Source organism: Pyrgilauda ruficollis, unplaced genomic scaffold (assembly GCF_017590135.1).
Source record: "Pyrgilauda ruficollis isolate IOZ18807 unplaced genomic scaffold, ASM1759013v1 scaffold4, whole genome shotgun sequence".
Lineage (NCBI taxonomy): Eukaryota > Metazoa > Chordata > Aves > Passeriformes > Passeridae > Pyrgilauda > Pyrgilauda ruficollis.
In genome coordinates, this window is record NW_024525489.1 from 4,648,546 (window position 1) to 4,663,877 (window position 15,332).

The following is a 15,332-nucleotide window of genomic DNA, read 5'->3' on the forward strand; positions in this document are numbered from 1 at the left end:
TTTTGAGAGATTAGCCTTTGAAGAACCTCTTTGTTTTTATTCTGAATATGATCCAGTCCTGGGAATTTAATTTGCTTCTCTAGATCATTATGTTTGCATGTTTTCTTATCAAAGGAGGCATAAGTTTAGGGCATGAGCCTGTAAATCTGTTTTCACATAATTTATTTAAAGTCACATAGTACTGGTAACGTTGAAGGGAAGGATTCTGTTTATCTTTTAACTCCACAGTGACATTTAGTCCTTTCAACATAGTTTTCATTCTTAGAGGTCAGGGCATATTCTACACTATGATTTTCCAGGGATTGGTGGGTTTGTGAATAGAACTCATGTAAGTTTTGTTTTCTTTCTGCTTATTATCTCTCTGTTCTGCATCTCCTTACAGTGCCCTTCATTCAATGAAGTCAAGTTGCCTGTTGTAATGCAGGCAACTTGACTTGGGTTTATGCAGGATAGTCTTGGTTGGAGAGAGGAGCAGAAGTTTAGCAGCCTCTTTAAGCTGCCTGGTTTTTCTCTCAAGTCAGCCAGTCTCCCATGTTCAGAGGCCAAATTATTATGCTTTTGTTCAAAAGACTATTCTCATCCCTGTTCCACAAAGAACTCTGAAGAGTTTGTTTTTGTGTTGTGATCCCTTAACAGTTGATGAGGTTTGTGAGTGACTTTTTCTATAATTTCTGAATATTCCTATGGAATACTTCGTGGGATTTGCAGAGGCAAGTTTCCCATTTCCTTCTCCTTCCTTCTATTAACACTGAATATCCCAGGGAATGAGTACAGCTCTGTTCAGAGCCACAACCTGTAAGAAACGATCATGTGCTGGTGTGTTGTGGCAGCCAGGGGAGACTACTCCTATTTAGGGCTGATCCTATCCTTGTGGGGATGGACAAAGAGCCTGGTTCTTCTTGCACAAGCTGAAGCCAATTTTGACTTCAAAGGGAGTGGAGGGAGCAGGACCAGTCAGTTTTGAAAGTGGATTTGAAAGCTGTGTCTAGATAATTTGGATGCCCTTCTGTTTTACAGTTTTCAGCCTTAAGAGATGAGAAGTAGAATGATTCCTTAAGGTCTTCAGCTTCCACATCCATGTCCTGTTGATATAACTGGGGAATGAGCTCATGAGACAAAACTAGTAAATGTGGCCTCTGAGGGTGAGTGTACCTGTGATTTCTTAAGCATTTATATCCTACTGGGAAACTCTCAGACAAAAAAACGAAGAAGCTTCCTATTGCCAAAGGTTTAAAAACTGTGTTTAAAAGGGGCTCCCTCCAGGTTCCTAAAGGCAGCTGATCAAAGCGTGGCTTTGTGCAGAGAGCACAATATACTTCACTTGTGCCCAAGCACAGTTGTTCCCCTGTGGCAGCAGCAGCAGCATGGCAGAGTGGAGGCCGGTGCTTCCCAGTGAGCCCCATCACCACGGTGCTCCTCTTCCCTGAACAAGCAGCTCTCAGGTACTCTCTGGGCAGGCTGCTTTTAGGGAAGCTTAGTGTTAAGAGTGGGACTGCATTATAGCTATGTGGAGTGAAGTGCCAAGGTTTCTGTCTACTGAGCTCTGACATGAGCATGCAAATATCTTGCTTGGAGCAAGAGGGGCCGTGCTCCAATTGCAGCTTTTGGCCTGGGTCTGAAACCCAAATTTTCATAAATTTGAAGCAGCCACAGTTCCTGCTAGTATCAACAGGAGATGTTGTCACACACAAGTGGTGTGAATAGCAAGACCTAATCCAAGTTAGATACTCTTGGTTTCAACTCGCAGTTGAAAATGCTGCTTCTGCTGTCTCAGTGTCTCTTGACAGTGTGGGGTGCTGTCAGGCTTGGCTGGTTGATATTTGCCAGCGTTTTCAAGACCCCTCAGAAGTTTAAACAACTGTACATTACTGTTGTTATTAACAATCATAAGGTATTTATTTTATTATGACTTGGGCAGTATTTCATTCAGAGAAGCTCAACTCATCTTCTAATATTTATGAGTTATGGTTTGGTTCCTTGCCAGTCAATTTTCCAAAAACTCGTTGCTCTCAATCTTACTTTGCTCAGTGAGACAGTCTGAGCTCTTCTGGCTTTGGAAGCAGTGGAAGTAAACATGTGACATTTCTCACATCTCACATCTCACAAATGGCATCATTTTTGCAGTGCCAAGGTCTGGTTCATCTCTGTGTTTTGGGTTATGCTGCCATAACCCCATTTATTTCAACACAGCTGGTCTGCAGTAATGCAGCTGAAAGTCAAAGAAGTTGGCCAAGATGCCTGTAGGCTGCTACAAATGGTTAAAAGTAATACAGAAATCTGACTCAGCCTCTCAGATGGCAAAAACTCATTTGCTGCATTAAAGTTACACGACTGGGACACTGGGATCCATCTTAATTTCTTGTATATTTTATTGTGTTTAAAATGATGATTAAGGGAGAGTTGGAGAGTAAGGTAGAAAATACAGAATGCTTGAATCATTAAGAGACAGAAGAGATACGCAAAAATTCTTTGCATCCCCAAACCCATTTCTTACCCATTCTACAGAAACACAAGATGCAGTTTCTTTAAAATTCACTGCCAAGAGTACAAAATGTTGCATTCTTTCACTTTTTACATCCCGCACCCCCCCCCCCCCCCCCCCCCAATATTCTCACTTTACAATTAGTCCTGTTGTTTCTTTATGAACAAACCTGACTAAATATCCATCCTCAACACTTTACATATGCTGTTTAATTTCTTCTGATTTCTTTTCCTGGTGAACTTCTTTATTGTCTGTATTGTTACAGACAGAATCAAATTCAAGCTTATTTCCTGGTTTCTTTTCAAAATAGAATCAGAATGATGATTTATTACTTGTATGAAGTTAGGCCTAAAAGCCCTTTCCTTGGCTCTTACTCAGTTGTTCCATGAGCTGTATAAAACCAGAGCAAAGGCAATGTGTGTGCTATTGTATACTTTTAAACTGATTCTTCTAGAAAGGCAGAATTTCTCCTTAACTATTAGACAAATTCTCTTCTGCTCAACTCCATTAGCTGTATACCAGGATTGAAAATTCTGACCATTATAATTTAACCATAGATGCTCTTCATGCTGTCCTTGATAACTGCAACAGGGAGAAGGAATTAGAGCTTGCCTGTTATAAGAGGTTGCATTTCAGAGGATAACTTGATATTCAATTTTTCATGAAAAAGACACTTTTTATGTCTTAGTTATTACTTGTAGCAAATCTGGGGTCATCAAGAAGCTTGATGTCCTGCTTAGGTAAGTTCATGATTCACAGGAGACGGAAACTCTGGGCATTGGGATGTCACAAGAAGATTTTGAAGGGGCTTAAACATGATCCAATTTAGTAAATATTATTTGTATTTTTGACACCTAGCTTTCTAAGGCATAATTAATTTTTAATCTAGCTGCTCTTGCTTGCGTAGAACTTCCCAGTTATTTGGAAGCCTTTTCTACTGATAATCTTTTCTGCCAATATAGAAAAACAAGTACTGGAAGACAGCAGAGCTCCTAGAGAGCCATCTTGCTTATATAGCTGCTGCTTCCCTGGGTATCTGCCACTGCCTCCAGGGAGCAGGATGCAATGAAACTGTAGACGCTCCTTTGAGGGATTCTCACTGAGCTGTTGACAAGTTCTTCATGGGCTGTGGACAATATACCACTATGCACTTGTGTCACACCACAGGGCCTCCCATTGACGCTTATCCTTTTCGTTTGGCCTCTGACCTCCACTGCTTGCCACTTAGGGAAGCAGCAGTTCAGAAAGGAAAGCAAAAGTCAGACCAAAGTAGCTTTCATCTACCTTGGATAGCCTCGCTTGTACTTCTTGCTGGTTTTCAAATAGTGCTTGTAATTAATGCAGATCGTGTATATTTCCCCCCATTTTGAAATGAAATCCATTCTTGAGTATAAATGGACAAAACAGCATTGTTTCACTGCTACCCACATGTGTGAATTTTCATCCTGACATCATTATTATTTTTAAATTTTGTTTTTTGCATATCAGAGGTAATCCAGAACTAATCCCAGAGAGTTAAAAAATGTGCAAATGCAAATTCACAGGTTTAGTCTCCCTGCAGTGTCTGACTTTCACATGTTAGTGATCTGTGCTTGGGCTTACTCAACTGAAGGCCAAATGTAATATAAAAGTACAGTTTAGACAATCCATGCAACAATGATTTTTAATGTGATCTTCTCATTCATCTGAATAGTTAAAACATTCCCTTACAATTGGTCACGATATGAATGCCAATATTTAAGTCTGGACTGGAAGTAATTATATTAGTCTGCATCCTGACTGTAGAGCTACAGCCCCCCAACTCTTCACTTGGTGAAGCCAAAGAATAACTTCAGTAGCCTCCGAGTCCATTAAGTGAATTACAGGAGTGCTGAAAACCCTGTTTTTATCTGGGGTTCTGTGGTGTTGAGGTGTTGTATAAAATCAGAATGAAAAACCACCTTTTATGATGTGTGGGTTGGAAAACAACCCACAAAGCCTCCTCCATTCCTCTGCTCAATGCCCAGTAGCTGCTTTCCCCCTCCCACTGGTTCTGGAAGTGGTCATCAAATGAAAGGGTAGAGCTAGAGGGAGGGAAGAGGGTGATTTAATTAGAGATCTAAGGGGTCATTTTTTTCCTCCCAGCATGTAGTATTGTTGTAACTCAGCACTTATTGATGTGTGATGATTACAGACAGCCAAGAAACTGGCCTGTACACACTCTCCTAGACTTATGATAGCAGACACAGGACCCTTTGATTTCAAGAATGAACAGTTTACCATCTTTTTTTACAGTTAAACTGATCTAGAGGAAAAATTCAATGAAAATAAAATTAGGTGACACATACAGGAAGGATAGCCTGAAAAACAAAGCAAATGTTAAAAATTGGCAGTGGTCATTTACAAAAGAAGGTAAAGCTTTGTTGAAAATATATCCAAGAGATTCAGAAGCATAGATTTTATCAAAAGTCAGCAGGATTTAAATTCTAAGCCCCATATATAGTTAGCAGTATTTTCTCTGGTGTTTATACTTCAGTTTAGCAAAGATAAAAATAATTTAATATGTTTAATTTTGAATTTTAAGATGCAGAACTTTAGGAAATGACTGATTTAGTTTTAAATATGTTTACTTACTAAATCTTCAGTTTTGATCAGAGGTTTCACAGTTTTAGCTGGTGGTCTTCAGATGTTACATGCAAAACTATGCTTTCATTCCTTCAAGAAAGAACATAAGTTCCTGACCCTTAATAGGCTGAAAGAGCTCATGTTTAGAAACTATCTTGTAAATGAGAGTGGAGGGATTAATCAATGATTAATGGATAATCAACAGTTATATGAATATATTTTAATACTTGTTTTTGGCAGGAGCAATGCATTAAGTGAGAATCAAACCCAAAGTTTCTTAGTGATGATTAAGCATCGAGACACTAGTGGTGAAAGGAAGCTACTGGATATCCTAATGATTTAAGTCACTGCTGCAATCGAGTTACCTTCTTTTGCTGCTTCATTTCATGAGGCTAGGAACAGTGGAGCACAGCTGAACACTTTAATCCTTTTCCTTGCCCCACAATGAATTAGGAAGGTGGTCCCTGCTTAAAATAGATAGACAATAGTCAGACCACTAAGGCAGCCAGTTGTAGCTTCATTCACACTGGTTCTCCATGGATGCCAGGAGTTTGCAGGATCGAGGCCAGTATTTATAACTCCAATCTATTGCATAGCTCTTTTTTAATGTCTTGATTCTTAACAGGTGCTCTCCTCCTGCCCAGTCTCTGCTGACTGTGAAAGCAATTGAAGGTATTATGGTTAGACACTAAATATATCACAAAGATTAACTTGATAAATGATCAATTCTGGCCTCATGCTTGAAATTTAAGTCAATTGTCTGGATGAAATGTGTAAATCCCTGTATAACAGACATTTATCTCTCTCCAGACTTTTCAGTGCTCTGCACAAGATGAAAGCCAGCGAGTGGATAATTTTTTCTGGAGGTGATGCTATATTTTTTTCTTCCACTAGGAATAATTTCCTGGGATGTGGTATCCAGCTGTGTGTATGCGTGATATACCGAAAATAAGGGACATGGCTACTTTGGAGAGTGTTTCCAGTGGTGAAGCTCTGAATGGCCTGAGATCCGATAGACATCCCAGGTAGAAAATGGGATCTTGCCTTCCAGGCATTGTCCCCAGTGTCCTTCTGGTCACACCCCTGTTCTTAGGGTTTGTCCCTGACAAGTGAAATGAGAGTATTTATCCTCTGTAATAGCCTGCAGGCATTGTGCTGCGTATGTTTTAGTGGGAATATTTTCTTTTTCTCTTACATCTTTCACTTCCTTTCTCTCTTGTTCCTGGCTTCTCCCCTTTCGCCTTTTCTGGATGGGCTGTACATTTTCAAAGTATAAGGCTTTATTTTTTTCCCTGTGATTCCCTATATGACATGGCTGAAGTGTTACAGGCCAGTCATCAAAGTGCCTTTAAAAAGGGAATCGTCAGGAACTCACACACGTTTGAACTATATGTCTTTGCATAGTGATTTTCAAGGGTTATCAGAGGAAAATATGAGTTGCTTTGACAGTGGTCCCATCACAAGCTCTTATCTTCAGGAATTCAACCTCCTACTTTTACAGCCTATTCATAGTCCCTTTGGAAATTTTAAACACAGCATGTTAGGATGTTGGTTAACAGCAAATAAACCTGTGTGCTGACCTGCCCATGTGCTAATAATAAGTCATGAGTCTGCTTTTTAAGAAACTCTGTCACAAATGGTGGTTGAAAAAATAAATGAAAGGCCAGATTCCTACAGATAAGACCATCCAGATGGAACTGCTGGGGGATAGGTTAATGAGTTGGCTCTGTAGCCTTGACAGTCTTCTTTCAAAAAAAAAGGGGCACGTGCTGTTCAGACAAGCCCATGGCCTCTGTTTTCCAAAAGTGAAATTTACCATGGAGTGAAGGGCCAGCGAAAGATCTCTGCCTTGAGCTCACATGGGATTGGAAGAACAGATAAGGCTTGTGCTGGTGAACCTCATTTTTAGGGAGCAAACTGACCCTTTTGGGAAGTTCCTGAAGAGTAACTGAGCCTGGGCATGAACATTTTGTGTGGGCTTTTGCTACACTCCTGGTCCTTAAGGATTTACAAAGAGACCTGCATTTATGGCTTAGGGAGATTCATGGTCATCTTGCTCATACCTTTAACTGAGTTCCACAGAGGCTGCATATGTGGGAAATACGCCATTATTTTTTGCAAGAATTGAATGGTTTTAATTTTTAATTTCATTTTTTTTTTATATCACTACAGTAATTAGTTCCACTTTTCCATAATACTAATCAGTTCAGCATTTTCTGAAAGGACTTTTTGTATTGCAGAAATTACTTCCATTTGCATGGAATGTTGGATTTGCCTAAAGTAAGAAATTATAGTTTTTGCCAGTACATAGCCCAGGCATTTGGTACCTTTTTTGGGGTGTTGGAAGGTGGTTAGAGGGTAACACTAAAAAACCCCAATTATGTGCAGCTATTATATCTTTTGCCACAACATTTCGGTTTTTGGTATGTGGTGGCTGTTGCTTTATTTTTGGCTAAAACCAGCGTGGATAGCAACAGCTGAACTCCTTGGTCTTGGGAGTTGCTTCCTCTTTTGGCTGATGGACAATTTGCAGAGCTAGTTCCATGATTTCTAGTGTCTCAAGAGTGCTTTAGAGTTTCACAGCAGGAGATTTGTAAAAGGGAAAGGAATGGTGTACAGGGAATTAAAAGGTCTGTAAAACTAGAGGCTCACTCTCCTGCGAGGAGTGATCTTGTCTAAATCAATAAACGTCCATGGTCTGTGTTTTTCAGCTCTGATTGTTAGGATTGTGTGTTCAGTCAGTGCATGCTGAGCAGAGCCAATATTGACTTAATAACACAAAAAAATGTATTTACAGCTATTTGTCCAAATTCTGAATAACTGTTCCTTTTGTTCTCTGTCCGTTGTTATTCCTGAACCATAATGCAAACAGATTTTGGCTCTGAGTCCAGTGAAGTATTTCTAAGCATGCTTAACTCCAGGCACATGACTACTCCAGCAAACATTTGGAAGACTTTCTTAAGAAGAAAGGCTTAAAGATAAGCACACACTTAAAGGGTTTGCTAACTGCAAGTTTTGTTTTTCCTGAGTATTTAGGAGAACAATATTTTTAATGTGCCACGCACAATGAAAGATGCTCCTGAAAAAAGATCCTATTACCTGTCATTCATTTCTGTTATTCTATAGTCATCATTATCTGTGTTTCTGCTGAATTGTTTATCTGGAATAAAATATTGCAGTAAAGGGGCATCTGTGAAAAGTTGCACTTTGATACACAACTGGTCAGAAACAATGGCTGAACAAAAAATCTGAGGTGTCCAAGATTTCTTTGGCAGAAATGCTATGTAAATACATGGGGAAAAGAAAGAAGGAAATATTGCTAATGAATAAGAAAGGAGGAATGAAGTGGCTCTGTGTCTATTTTTACTGCTAAAGGGTATCTTTTTACTGCAGCTTAACTGGTGCCTGCTGAGTCTTGTCCTGCAAGGTCCTGCAGGCACTGCAGACACATGGTAGCTGAGCAGGCTCAACTCTCTCACACACAGCCCTGGCTGCCTCTGCCCACCCTGATCTCTTAGAAAAACTGTGGTCCTCAGCTTCTGCTAAGGGGGATAGCTAACATTTAATACTATAAAGTTATGCAACTACCAGAGTAGTATTGGCAGTGAACAAAAAAAACTATTTCCATTTATAATGATTATGAAATTGGTTCTAATTCCAGGGTAGCAGTTAGGGAAATGGAATTCAGAGACATTAGGCAAAGATGCAGTCCCAGTTGAATTTTTCATTTTTGAAAGTTAGAACATGAAACTGAAACCCAACTGTCTGGTTATGAGGAGGACATGCTCTTTATGAGCTGTTCGCTTACATTTTCTGATGATTCATCTCCTGTGGAAATCCTTTGCCATGCCTTATAGACTAAAATATCATTCTGAAGATAGAGGCAGGATTCAAGCAGTACCATTCTCCCCAGATATCTTCTGATGAGGTGTCAGCTTCCTTTTGGCAGAGTCTGCAGGATAGATAAGGGACTGTGGCTACAGGCACAAAGGGCTTTTATGACAAGGTGAGAAAGAGAAAGTTTCAGATTAGCAGGAATTTGTATCTTTATTGTGCTTTTAACTTCAGTTTCAAATCTTAAAACAGATTTTTGCTGGTACATGAACTCAGTGAACTAATGTCCTATTGCATTTTAATTTCATCACTCTGAGTCTCTGACTTCAAAGCCTGCTCCAAGTCTAGAGAAAAGTTTGCAATCTGCTTGATTTGGCCATGGAAATGTGGATTTCTTGTATGTGGTTACAAAACAGGGGGAGCTCTTGAAATTCACCAGCCATGACTAAAAATATTCTATGTGTTTGGGAAGAACCATTGTATTTGCACCTGGATGAAGAATAATCTTACCCAATTTACTGTTGAAGTGAGGATTACTAATTTTTAAGGAAACAAATAGAGGGAGCCTCAGAGGTAGACTAACTGAAAATAACATGAAGTATAACAGTAAAACAAATACAAAAACAGCATGCAGGATGTATTTCTTTGTTCTCCCTGCCTTTCTGCCTTATTTGTCTTATTCTATTGTTTTATTAATACAAAAACTTTTTAGATTTGCAAGTCTTGCCCACAAATACATGGTTTGGAGCTTTAAAATGATGACCTGTTAGAGTTCACTTTAAGCCTGAGGGATAGATCACATTCCATGAAATTGTAAAGACTGTCCATCAGATCAGAGGGAAATCTAAGATCTCACCACTTAGGAATCACATTCAGCATTTTGTGTGGCCATCCTTTGATATAAAAGTCAGTGGTGTGTGAATTCAATTATTTCACATACATAAAACTTTCCAAATCTCTCCTGTGTTCACATGTTTGAGATATATCCATATCTGTTAGGTTACTTTGGGGAGTGTCAACTGTACTTTGATTTTGTGGGAAATTAGGGGGAGTAGCTGGTGAAAATTAAGGGGGTAGGTTTTAAATTCTCTAGACTGTAGAAATAATCCATATACACCAAGAAAATTGTGTTATTTCTAGCATTGCACTGTATAGAAACTGCAGAGCAGAAATTGGCAAAGGATATTAAAGTACCTCAGGTTTTGGCCTGAATATTTGTAAGAAGTGATAAGAAACTCAGGTCACATTCATCTTCATGAGAAACCGGATGTGTCCAAATGTTGCTCCTGATGTGTCAGAGGTAGCACTTGATTCAGGTAATAAGCCAGGTGCAATTACTGTTCTTGTGGTGGCCCATCAGATCTATCAGTCCATTCTCATTTACAGTGGGGTTCTCTGTCTAGTAACCATAATTTGAACTCTGGTGCTTTGGGAGAGCTTTCACAACAAGGCAGGCAGTGGCCAATACTGAACATTCCTGGAGTCTGGTTCTGGATATGCATATCAGTCCACAGACCCATCTTCATCAGAATCCACAAAGGTACATCAGTGATGTAGTGGTAAAAGTTGCCACTTCTCTTTGTGGTCCAGGAGGACTGCTGGGTACTCAAATGTTTTTTCAAAGAAAACTGTTTAAAAACATAAAAATAGATGCAGTACCTAACTTCAGGAGCTTATCTCAAAAGTCCTGGTAGTCCATATTTGGGCAAAGCAAGTATCAAGGTCTTTGGAGTTTTGGTGATGTGAAGGTTGCTGGATAGGCATGTGGCTCCTTTTCCCTTACTCAACAGCAATTTGTTTACGTCTGCTATATCTCACTATACTCATGCAACGGCAGGTGAGTATATAAACAATCCTAGGTTGGTCTAAACCAACAGCATCTACCAAGAGTCTGGCCCTGTCTGCTCACTAGCACTCTCTGAATTTCTCTAACTTTTCCTTTTCTGTGTACTACATGAAGTCTCTTCTCATATCTGTGGAAGAAGATTTATTGGCAGTAAAAATGTCCATTTATATTGAAAGTTCAGTTATTTACTTTCTAGAAGTGAATAGTCTTCAATAAATCAGTCTTTCTTTCCCTTTCCTATAATTATTTATTGTTTACATCCCTGTAACAGACATATCTCCTGTAAAGCCTTCCAGCTTTAATCCACCAAAGCAGGGAAAATGTGATGTTGAAGTGCAACTGAGGCAAAGGAGAAGCCAGACCTCTGAATTTTATTTCCCATTGATGGATAAGGGGCTGCCCTATATGATGTCATCTATTAGAAAAAGCAGTTTTCACTTACTTTTTGAGGAAAGAATTATTGTCTCTTTCAAGGGGTTCTGAGGGCCTAGGAGAGAAGGACAAGGGTCCCTGAGAGGGATGTGTGGCTGCTGCCATTGAGACAGTGGCAAGTAGTAGGCAGTGTGCTGCAGTAAAAATGCTGTATACCTCCTAGACAGTAAGGAATATCTTGCATCAAAACCTAAATGCCCAACTATAACCCAGATACCTTTGTGTTTCTAAAACATTAAGTGTTTTCTGGGAGGAAGATTTAGGTCTTTGGCCACAGCTGAACAGCCTGTCCCTTGGAGTGCTCTGTCATGGTGTGGGGATGATGAATCCCATGAACTCAGGGTTGATTTGTGGCCCTCAGGTAGAATGTAGATTACATTTATTTTGTATGATTTCTGATTTGCACATTGGAGGTGGTAACTCTGTGCCAATGTAGGCATTTATGATCTGATTGAGGTGCCTTCTTATTTAACCCTATTTAACCCTGTTGATGTCTTGGGTGACTTCATCCCTTCTGTAGATATTTCACCTCTTTGTCTACACTTAGTTACTGTTTCTCCTGCTGAGAACCATTCAAGTGCACTACTGACTGAAAGTGCCTGACTAAGCATTTTCTAAAGAAAAGCAGGATAAGTCTGTAACATCGATTGCAAAATGTCCTTATCAGCATGTGCGGCGGTATGGTAGGTACTTTGTGTCACATGTGGCAAGAATCCCTCCTCTGTCCCTGCAGCTCTTCCTTATGTTGAAACTGCTTTCAAATCCAATGTTATTTCTGTCTTTATTTTTGGCAGCAGGGTTGGCAAGTTTAAATTTTGAGAGTCGGGGAATGAGAGAGTGATGGAACTGATTCCTGCAGGGGTCAGAAAGGACAGGCTAGCAGGAAGCAGGCGGGACTGCTCGTGGGGCAGAGGAAGGTGAAATCCTACATGGAGCCCCCATGTCCCTCCCCCATACTTTCATCTCCCCCACCCTATAAGCTTCGTGTCAGAGCCGACCTCTTCCTGCTGGAGGACGACTGAGGCGATTCCTTTCAGGGGCTGTCAGCGCTCCTCCCGTAACTGCCCTGCAGAGATGCTGTTGAGTGACACGAAACACTTTTTCTCCTGACAGGATTAGCAAGCCATCTCTCCACACTGCCCAGCTTCCCCTCCGCCTCCACCAGCTCTCTCCGTGCGGCCAAAGAGGTATGCTTGTGTCTTGAATGACCAAATAGCATTGGGTCACTTCTCCCATGTTTGCTACTGACAGAGGAACTTAGAGAAAACTTTCACTCTTCACACAGCTCCATTTTTGGAACAAGAAGAGGATCTGTTAGTCTATATCCATTTCTTTTATGCCTCTCCGTTTCTGTCTTGTGGAAGCATAGGGATTGTCAAATGTTATGCCTAGCCCGTGGCCCTTCCAGATACAATCCTGCTCTGTCCACAGTCATCAGGTGTTCTGTAGGAGTGAAAAGATGATCATGGTGGTTAGCCCTCCCAGTGGAAATGCCATGACTAATCTCTGATAATTGAAAACTTTCCTTCCTTTCTGGGAAGATGTACGATGAAACTTTGCCAGTGGAACTTCCAGAATGAGCATTTTTATCCTGGATGTTCATTTTGACACCCCAGGTAACAATGTAACGCAGCCAGGGAGATGTTTTTCAGGCACTCCATTGTGTGATGAGTCTCACCATTAGCTGGGGGGCCAGGGGGGATCAAGAAACCAATAGTAACTTGCCTCTCCCAAGCTGATGCTTGGTGGTTATCCCGTCCCTTTCTTCATTGTCCCCAACTGGTTTGTCTTTGTTGGGTGACTCAAGCAGATCTTCTCTTTGATTCACTGCTTTCCCCTCATCAAAAAGCTTACTGTACCTCTTTTGGAATGGCTGTGCTTTTGTTAACTCATGCTAACTAAAGCATGGCAGCCAGGTCTTAATCTTGCCCAAAATTTAAATGTATACTTTTCTCATTGCAAAAGTATTGATACAAATATGTACGAAAAAAGACATTTTTCCTCCAATTGCGTATAATACAGAGAAAAAAGGAGCACAATTTTTCTTCATTTCATATGTAGTGTTGTTAGTATGTATTCAGCTAAGTATGTATTCAAATAATTCATTCAGATTGCAGTAAGCATGTGTATTGAAATCAGTGTTGGGTCTCGTTATGGGCTGAACATGGTTCTGCACATTTACTGTATTATATTACTACATTACAATATGCTGTCATGTTCAAATCTCTGAATTTATTAAGCAGGATGTTATGTGCCAGATTTTTACAAATTTCTTAGTGTTTTGATACTTCTTGTTGGCAGTATTATCATTAACATAGCAAGCCAAATGACCCTTGCACTAGATTTTCCAAGCAGATGTCGATGCAAGAAACTAATCTCAGTTTATCTCAAATTATTCTCCTTTCAGATGGTTATTCAATCCCTGAAGTATGGGATGATCCATATTCACATTATCCCAAGGGAAGCTCTTTGGAAGGACTGTGACCTCTTTGCACTTGAAGGTTAGAGGAAAGCATTTTCTTCCAGCCCTTTACAACTCTGCTTCCATATGTTGCCAACTCTACTAATCTTTTTGCCAAGGAAATATTTTTACCTTGTTACTTTCCCTCCTATTCTACCTCTATTTTGTCTTGTTCAGGGTTGTTTCTAGGGAAGAGGACTTGTTTCTTCTCTAAAACAATCTTTCCTTGCAACAGCCACTCAAGTATTATGGTCTTACCATGACTTGATCCTTTTGGAAACACTGAAATGTGAAAAGGAGCACTTGGATCCCATGGTGATGAGCAGGCATAAAAACACTTAGGTAGATCAAAAAGACTGAATTGCTGAGTTTTGTGGCTTCTGTTTGGATTTTTTATTTCATTTAACCTGCAGTGTCAACCGAGCCAAAACTCTGAAAAGCATTCCAGACAGGAAAAGCCAGTGGGGAAATGATCTGAAACTGTTTTTACACCATTCTTTAAAAGTGACTCTTTTTATTGTCTGCAACGCGATGGCTGCAGACGACTTTAGCTGGTTGTTATTAGCTGGTGCAGTGCTGAGGATTCCTACTGAATAGTGCCATTTCAAGTAAAACTAGAAAATCCCAGAAAACTCTCATTTCAGACTTGAAGTTTTGGTTTTCCTATGGCAGGAATTTGGTGTGTCACAGGGACTTTTCATCAGACACTTGAAATCAGTTATGAAACATGCTGAAAGGACTTCGAGTTCTTCAGAGAATCCTGATTATTTTCCTGACACAAGCTTCTTATATTGTCTAAGCAGCATCACTAGGAAAGATGGAATAGTTGTCTGCTATGCAACAATAATGCCATAAAAAGGAATGAGAAAGGCAAAAGCATTATAAACCTACAAAGAAAACCACATGTAGAATGACCTCTCTTGATCTTTTCTATCAAGGAACCAAGTATGTGTCTTAATGTCCAAATCTAGCTAAATTTAATCTATATGCTGTCTACAATATTCCCTCTAGGGAATGCAATGCCAAGTGAGCACACAGTGTTCTCACACTAAAATCTTCCATCAGCATTGCTGTGGGTTGTCAGGCAGTCTCTTTGCTGCTCTAGCCTAAAAAAGAGGCCAAAGTTCAAGAGTTTCATTAATTCCTTCAGGAAGAAAGGAAAGTAAAAACATGTATTTTCATTGATTGTCCATGTTTCATAGTTTGTCCAGATATCCAACTCACTTGGTTGTCTCTTTCTTTTGCCCCTTCTCCCCTTTTCCCCTTCTAGAAATAAAGGGGTTATAGAATTTTAATATCAGAAATGAAGATACTTAAATAATTCCATACTCAAGTTTTTGCTTTAAACTTCTTGTCCTTCATTAGTTTATCTGATAATAATTTTTAAGCATAAGTCCTTTGTTTGATTGTGGTTCTTTATCCACTGAAATTTTACAAATTTTCTTTTCCTAGTAGTCACTGAACAAAGACTGTTTCAGGAATGCTGGCTGCTTTGCAGAGCCCTAGCTGTACGAGATAGCTCCTTCTCTCTCAGAAAATGCAACCTCACGTAGCATAGAGCAATTAAACTGCTGGGAAATCTGAGAAACCCTGTGGTCACAGGAGATGCAATCCTACATCGGCTGCAAAACTCCCTGCCAGATGAAATAAAAATAGCTATTAATTTCACTGTG